We start from the raw sequence: 7,893 nt of genomic DNA, 5'->3' as shown, positions 1-7,893 counted from the left end.
TTGGTACACCCAACTCCCTCCCCACAACAGACAGACCTCATTTTTTCAGATGAGACACATCCCCATCACGCCACTAAACAAAAAATAATTTTTTAAAGTGCATGACACAATGGAGGAAAGAGGTTAGTGCTGAGGGTAAATTCCAAATGGCTGGGATGTTTTCCTAGACTGTCTCTTACGTAACTCCCAAAATTCAGCCTCCCAGCAGGCTGCTGGGAGCAGAGGGGAGTGGGCAGGGAGCTCATTGACAACACCAGGCACATGTGCACATACACACACAGCCACCACACACGAGGCAATGAGAATTAGCTGGTCCACTCCAAATGTCAGCCAATTTATGTAATATCCTTTTACTCAGCATTTCTTATTCACTGGAAAGGGAAGAATCTCAATAATTTTGTCAGCAGTCTCTGGAGGATTGAAAGTGGGGGAAGTCAGCTGGATTCACAGTGTCTCTCCAGTCAGTGCTGTTGTTGTCTGCTTGACAGTCTGTACATCACTTAAATAACCAGTGAGCAAGAAGGTATTCACTTCATAAGAACCCCAATGGACTTGGTTTTAATGAGCTCTAATTATTATTAATGTCAGCTGTCATTTTAAGTTGACTAAGCACAACAGCTCTGGGCTGCTGCTGCTGATCTTTATCCCATGAGGCACAGAAGGCTTATTCCAGAAAGCATTTTGTCCAGGGAATAGTTTCTCAGATGGTGGAAAGCCAGGAAGCACCGATCAGATGACAGCAGTGCTGAGACTTCCTGATTTAACACACCTAGGACACGAGGGAACAGAGGAGAAGTGGAAATACAGAGACGAACAGACTTGATATAAATAATAGCAATTATTTCCCCAGACAACCTTTCTAGTAAAGAAATACACTGATGCTGATTGCAATCAGAAACAAGAGCTTTTGAGACCAGAGTAAAGCTTACAATGCACATCAAACAGAATTCTGATATTAAATCATCTCCCTTCAGAGGTATTGAAAAATTTAAGGTTGAAGTTCCAAAACCAAGTAAAGAAATTCACTATTAAATACATGGTTTCTATTTCTACAACAATGTCATAAGGTAAAAACAAAACAACAGGCACAAAAGCTTGAATTTTTACATTTTTGTGTTTACCAAGGACATCCTCATTGGTTTTAAATACCCCAAGGAAACTCTGATGAGCCTTCCCTTAAAAGCCGTTGGTTTATGCCCCTCTTCAAAGCAGAAAATTCAGTTTTTTCTATTCAAAACATCTTAATAACAGATTATTTATTTAGAATTCCATATATGAGGTAGAGGATTTTCCTTTTGTTTTAAATTAGGAAGGTTCCAAAAACTGTGTCATGTTTGGTGTACTATTTTGTGCCTGACTGGTCAAATGATTTTATTGCAGCTACTTTGAACCTCTGTGAGAAACTAATTTCTTTACTCAGTCTCAGGATTAATCTGATTTTCATGGAGACATTTTATTCTGGAGATTTTTGTTTCATTACAGTCATCTTCAGTTCTTAGGAATACTTCTGGTTTTCATGGAGAGGACAGATCTATCTAACATATGGATCTAACCTCTACAACTGAGGGTAATGTTCTTCTGTGAAAGGCAGGACATGTCTAGAAAAAACCAGTCTGGTTTAAATGACAAAATTGTTCAGCAATAATCTTAAATATTGTGTCATCATCCATTTCATTTATTTACAGAATTCTTTTTCTGGCTTTTCAAGTACTAAAGTTTCCATTTGTTCCTCTTGGAAATACAGCAGTAAACAATAACATAAGTTGTTATTACAAATGCTTAGATGACTTTGCTGAAAGCACTTTTACCTCAAGCATGTCCCAAGAGCCATCAGATCCAGTCTGGCTTAAGCCAGCAAAATGTTCCTTTAGATAAAGTCAAGAAGTGAGAGAGCATTGGAGACTGTGCTCTGGTTCAAGTGTAAAAAGATTCTGTCTCAACATCTCATCGCTGGGGGCCCGTTATTTAAATGAATGCAGTTGATATGAACCGAACAAGGCATTTCCTGGAACAAGAGGCACATTTCTACACGCCAGGAGTACAGAACAGCATTACCTGCCCTTATGCCAGAGCTCTAAAAAACACAGCGAGCTCCCGACCTGCTCGAAGTCCTCCCGCACTCAGTCTCTTGACTGAGGTATGGATTTGAGCAATGCCCCATGAGGTGCCCCCTCCAAGAAACCCCACCTGTGGAGGGCATGCAGACCCCACAGACCCTGCAGTTTGCAGGAGAATAGATGGTAATTTCTAAAAGTGGGGTCCTCTACCACAAAGAAATAAGCAGAATGGATTTTTATTTTCAATTTGGAATTTGTTTTAGAGATGCTTAATTTGTAATTATATCATGCTGACTTGAGTGCTTAGCTGTGTTGTGGCACTCTTCCCAGAGATCCCCGTGGATGCAGCTTTTAACAATTTCTTTCTGTTTCACAGATGGTCTGTATTTGCCTTTTGCTTTATTTATTGTTTTTTTAAGAATACTAATTGCAAGATTTAAAAATGAAAACAAAGAGCAATGACAGTAGAACAGTTTTAGGCTTCAAGTGGTTACTTGTCTCCAAAATTTCTTGTGAAATTTTGAGCTGCTTCAGATTACTGCAAAGGCTGCAACATACCTATAACATTGATCTCCAATTATGGTTTGAAATATTGGCAATATGTAATTAATGCCTTCAGAATTATATCCGACCAGCTCACACAGTTCTCACAGGTATCCCAATTATCAATTAACTGTAGCCTCAATTAACTTATTAAAAAAACTCCAACAACTCAACAGCAACAAAAAATGGACAAAAAATTATATTCTGCACCCTGGCTTTTCCACACTCCAGATAACTCCAGGAAGGGGGTCCCAGCCACTGTTGGTGCTGTCCCCCAGGCAAGCCTCCAGGGTGACTCTCCTTTCCATGCACTTCATTCCCAGCGACATTTCTTTGATGGGACTGCAAAGTCCTGATTGATTGCAGCAAATCACAAGTGGCCCTAGTTCTCCTCAGAAGAAAACGCAGGGCTTTTGATCCCAAATATTCTGTATTTGAGGATGTTGTGGAGCTTGGCTTTAAGCCCCTCACCTTCCTGCCAATTTCAAATGTGATTCAAATCTCAGTTAATTTTCTCATCTGTTACAGTCATTCTCACAGGACTTCGTTAGAAGCAGAATACAGAGGGGATTGTAAGAAAATTAATTGGGGGAATTTCTGGACCTGGCACTTCCAGAAGGATTTAAAGAGGCCAAATCAGATGACAAGGCCATCATCTTAATATTAATCCCTTCCTTCCATGCACATTTTTTTATGCCTAGGAAGAATTCTCTCTTGCCGAGATTTTAAATATAAAAAGCTACTCATATAGGGACAACCTCCACTGCAGAGGATATGCTGTGTGACTGTCCTGTCATTGATGAACAGGAAATTATCAGCTAGTAAAAGATGGTGACATGACAAAATAATCCAAGAATAAATCCTAGACCACTTATGGCTCCTTCCCAGTAAGTTAAATATCAGTGGAATTTTCGCTGTTGCTCTCATCTGACAACAAAGAGAAACTCAGGCTGTAATCAGCAGTGATTTTACAGCAAATAAAAAGGAGTAAATAAATGCCACCAAGAATCTTTCTCAGGCTGCTGGCAACAGCACAGCTACAAAATTAGCCTCTGCTTGGGACACTCAAACAGATGGGTGTCACCCAGGTGGAACAGATGACACATTAAACAACAGACAGTCTCTCACTCCATCATATTTGACCCCAAAATAATGACAAAGCTCATATTTAAGGAATAAATTACCCTGATCTACTAAGTATATTATTCTAAGTAATTTCATGTACATTTAGAGACATAGGTACAGAACAGATTGTGTGATGTAAGGGCTTTACCTTCACTGATTTAACTTAATAGAAAGGTAAGTCTGTAGCTGAGCTTCCTACACAAAATAAAACCTTTTTGCCCTGTCTGCAAATCAGATATTTTGTTGTAAAAAAACCAAGAGGAGGGAAGATCATAGTTCCATTCAAAACCAAAACACAAGGAAGAAACGAAGTGCAGTGTACAGATTTGTAGCATTTGCTGTATAGCACAGACAGGTCCCACAGGATAAGGGACATTTTAAATAGAGCTGGAGCAGATCAGGTGCAACTGGATTTGAGCCTGGTGGAACTCCTGAGATGTTGAGCCAGGTAACCCTCAACACCTAGAGATGATTGCTGGTTTTAACACTTGCGTATTTCAAAGAGAATGTTTTCCATCCAATATCACAAGAGGGAAACAACCAAGACCAAAATAATGTCTCACAGCTTTTATTTTATGTATGAATCAGCTGGTCTAAAGGAAATACTACCTTCTTTGACTAGGAGCGTGGAAGAGTTCAAGGATACAGTATGTATTTTTAAAGGAAAACCTAATACACATGTTTGGAAAGGAAAAGGACAAGACTTAAGCTGCTGGCAGTATTTGCAGACATCCACAGACATTTTGAATAGAGGTATTCTTCTGGGGGCTTTCACCTTGTCTGAAGGTTTTGTACTTGTTCCAGGTCTAGCACTGTTTATTACATTTTAGAAAGTCAAGTTATTCTTTCCTACTGCACTGCAAACTAGAACATTACTCTTGCTAATTTTGGGGACTCAAGAGCAAACAGAGCAGGGGAAGAGGCAGACACAGATGAAAGCACAATTGTAAAAAACCAATTTAAGTTTCCACTTAAAAAAAAAAACAACCAAAACAACCCCAACTAAACCAAAGAGGAGAAAGAAGGATTTTCCTCAAACCTGCAGCAATAAAGTCTGTTTATCTTTTGCTTGCAATATTAAAACCATTGCTACAAGTCTGCCTGACCCAGCACTGCATCAGTGATACAGGAAACATGACAAGGGGCAACTCCCAACATTTTTGTCAGACCAAGACAGACAGACAGAGCTCCAACACTGGAGATTATTATTAAAGCCATAAATAAAGAGATTGCATGTAAAAGAAATGACTGCAGATTGTGGGGAATTCTTTCAAAGAGATGTTAAAAAGAATTAGTGAAACTCCAACCCCTCACACATATGCTGTGGTCTCACTTCATTTCCCAGGCATTTGAAAGGACAACATTCCTTCCATTCTGCCAACATGCCTGTTCGGATGTAGAGGAACCATTCTGCTCCACTGAGTTTGCACTGTGTGTTGTAGGACTACTCAGAGCTCTGCTTGGCACGTTTTAACTGCTGTGGTTTAATTTTCACCCTCATTCCAAAAAAGAGATACTGTGTTCATTGTCAAAGTTTACTATTACTCTCCAAGAGCTACTCTGATATTATCCTTATGGAGTTCAGACTTGTGGGAATTGTGTATGGCCAAGTAATGTAGAAGGCTTTTAGACAAAGTCCATCAGGTTCATCAGGTTTGCAAATCAAGGAAATGTCTTTCAAGGTGAAGAAGCCAAATCTTAGATGACATCAAACATTCATTCATTACTACAGAAATTCTGACTCCTGATCATTATCCAAGGCCTCATTTTGTTACGTACCATATGAATAAAGAGTTTCTTCTCTATAGAGTTTGCAGTTTTAAAATAAGAAACAGATTGACAGACCTGGATATACCTGTTTCCAAAGCTGACTGGTCTTCCTAAGTGACATTCCCTGCAGGAGGCATCCCTTAACCTAGGGATGCTGGGCTTCTAATCCTCATCAAATTCTTCTGTGGAAGGCACAGCTCAACCCATCGCATCTCTGAAGGAAATGTTTTCCATGTCATCCTTAACCAGTGGTCATTGCTACCAGAGCTTATTAGAGGTTCATCTGAAAACAGAGTGGCTTTTAATGAAGCCACTCCTCATCATTTGCAGTCTTCAATTTTACATTTCTTGCCACCAAGAAATATCCAAAAGTCACCCTTTGCCAGTATTCAGAAGAGGGAGGAAGGACAACCACAGTTTTGCAAAATTCTGTTTCTTAGAGACCAACTCCCCAAAGCCATGGAAACTTCACTGATGTTTTTAATGAGAAAGGGATTGGTCCCTGTATTAATTCAGGACCAAAGTGTGATTGCCCCTTCCCCTCCAGTCTCCTGAGAATAACATATCAGGGAAATGACATCTTGTCACACATGCACATCAGCAAAAGCATCAGGGAATACCCATTCAAGGTGAGCAAACACAGTTAATTCAAACAGCACCTCTTGGCACAGGAAAAAGTCTTTTAAATCAGCTCCTGTATTTTTGGAAGACCTTTCTTCAGCACTTTAATAATAGGAAGTCTGTTTAATAATGAGATGCAAGCAAATAGGACACCCTGGATTTCATCCAGCTTCTCCTGGCCTTGAAATTTCTCTCTTCTTCCACCATTTCACTGGCCTAATGAATGGTTGTTAGGAGGAATCTGGGAGGCTGGAGGTCCTCGTCAAGCTCTGCTGGGAAACAGTCCCGAGTATCCAGCACTGGAGCTGAGACCTGAGAGCACTTCCCAAATTAGCCACAGTAACTCCATGTGCAGCAAATACTGATCTGACATTTGGCAATTCTCAAATACAAGAGCAGAGCTTATTTACAGCACTGCTTTTGTGTTTGAGATGTCAATTACAAGCCTGAATAATTACACAGCCAGGGTCACAATAAATGACCATTTTTCAAGCTAACTGCCTGGTACTTCAGATAAACAAAGAGAGATTTGGGCTTCAGTTCCAGTAAAGCTCTCTTACTGCCAATGACATCTGAGTTTCCAGGCTTCTGGCAGCCATCAGCAACTCTGTCCCAGCTAAACAGCTCCAGAAGGCACCAGAACTTGGATGGGATGGTTGAGATGGTTATTTAAACAGTGCTCACAGAAACCAAGGGAGGTGCTGAGCACTGACTGCCCCTTACCTTGAGCAAAGAATACTCAGGGAACTGGAATAATGTTGTATTAGCAGGACTTTGCCAGTTAATTAAACTGATCTAATCAACATATCTGTATTGCTGCAGGTGTAGCCGTTAATTTTCATCACTGTAGGGAAGCAAAAACACTATACTGATAGGGAATTACACATGTGGAATCGTGCTCACTTCCCCTAAAACTGGTATCCTGGAGCTGTGACTCACAGGCAGAGTTGCAAATTCAGGGAGCAGCAGATGGAATGCAGGAATTAATACCCCAAAGAAGACACAATTCCTTTCAGTTTACTGGAGGGATCCTTTTTCTACAAGGCTCTTTAAAAAAAAAAAAAAAAAAGGGATTTACTGATAATAAATGGTTATTCTAAAAAAGGAAGTGTTTTAATGGTTTTCTTTGACATAAACAGGAGGTGAATCAGATCAGAGTTGTATGACTACTCTATAATGTTGCCGACTGAGAAACTGTTCTGCTCCAGAATGTGTGTATATATGTACATTTATAAATAAAATTTATTTTATACAAGTCCTCTGCGGTTATTCGGGCTCTCCAGTCCTAACAAATAGAACGTTTCTGTTGTTCGGTTTTGTTTTGTTTTTAAGTTTAGTCAGTGAAAGCAGTGACTCAAATTACACCTTGGAAATAAATAAGTTCACCAACTGTGTTATTTTCAGTCATCTCTCCAAATCTGCAATGCTGGTTAAATATTTGGTCTCACAACACAGCGGACAAAAGTTGTGAATAGCACTAAACCCCATTCTACTGATTTCAGCTGGAATAAAACACAGTCGGGTCAGTATTCCCATTACTTCTAAATAAAAACTGCATGCTATCTTTACTACTCCTACAATAATGAAAAAATAATCCTATTGTTTGGAGTAGCACTTGGTCCCCAAGGAAAGAATTCCTTTTGAACTTTTTTGTTTTGAATCTCTGCTAGGCAGGGAAACCAAATACAGCCCTTGCTTTCTTCCCCTTCTCATGAGCTCTTTCACCATCTGTGCATGATCATGGCCCAGCCTTTCTTTCCACCCCTCTGAAAAAGAT

Source organism: Aphelocoma coerulescens, chromosome 4, assembly GCF_041296385.1.
Source record: "Aphelocoma coerulescens isolate FSJ_1873_10779 chromosome 4, UR_Acoe_1.0, whole genome shotgun sequence".
NCBI lineage: Eukaryota > Metazoa > Chordata > Aves > Passeriformes > Corvidae > Aphelocoma > Aphelocoma coerulescens.
This window is presented reverse-complemented; position numbering follows the sequence as displayed.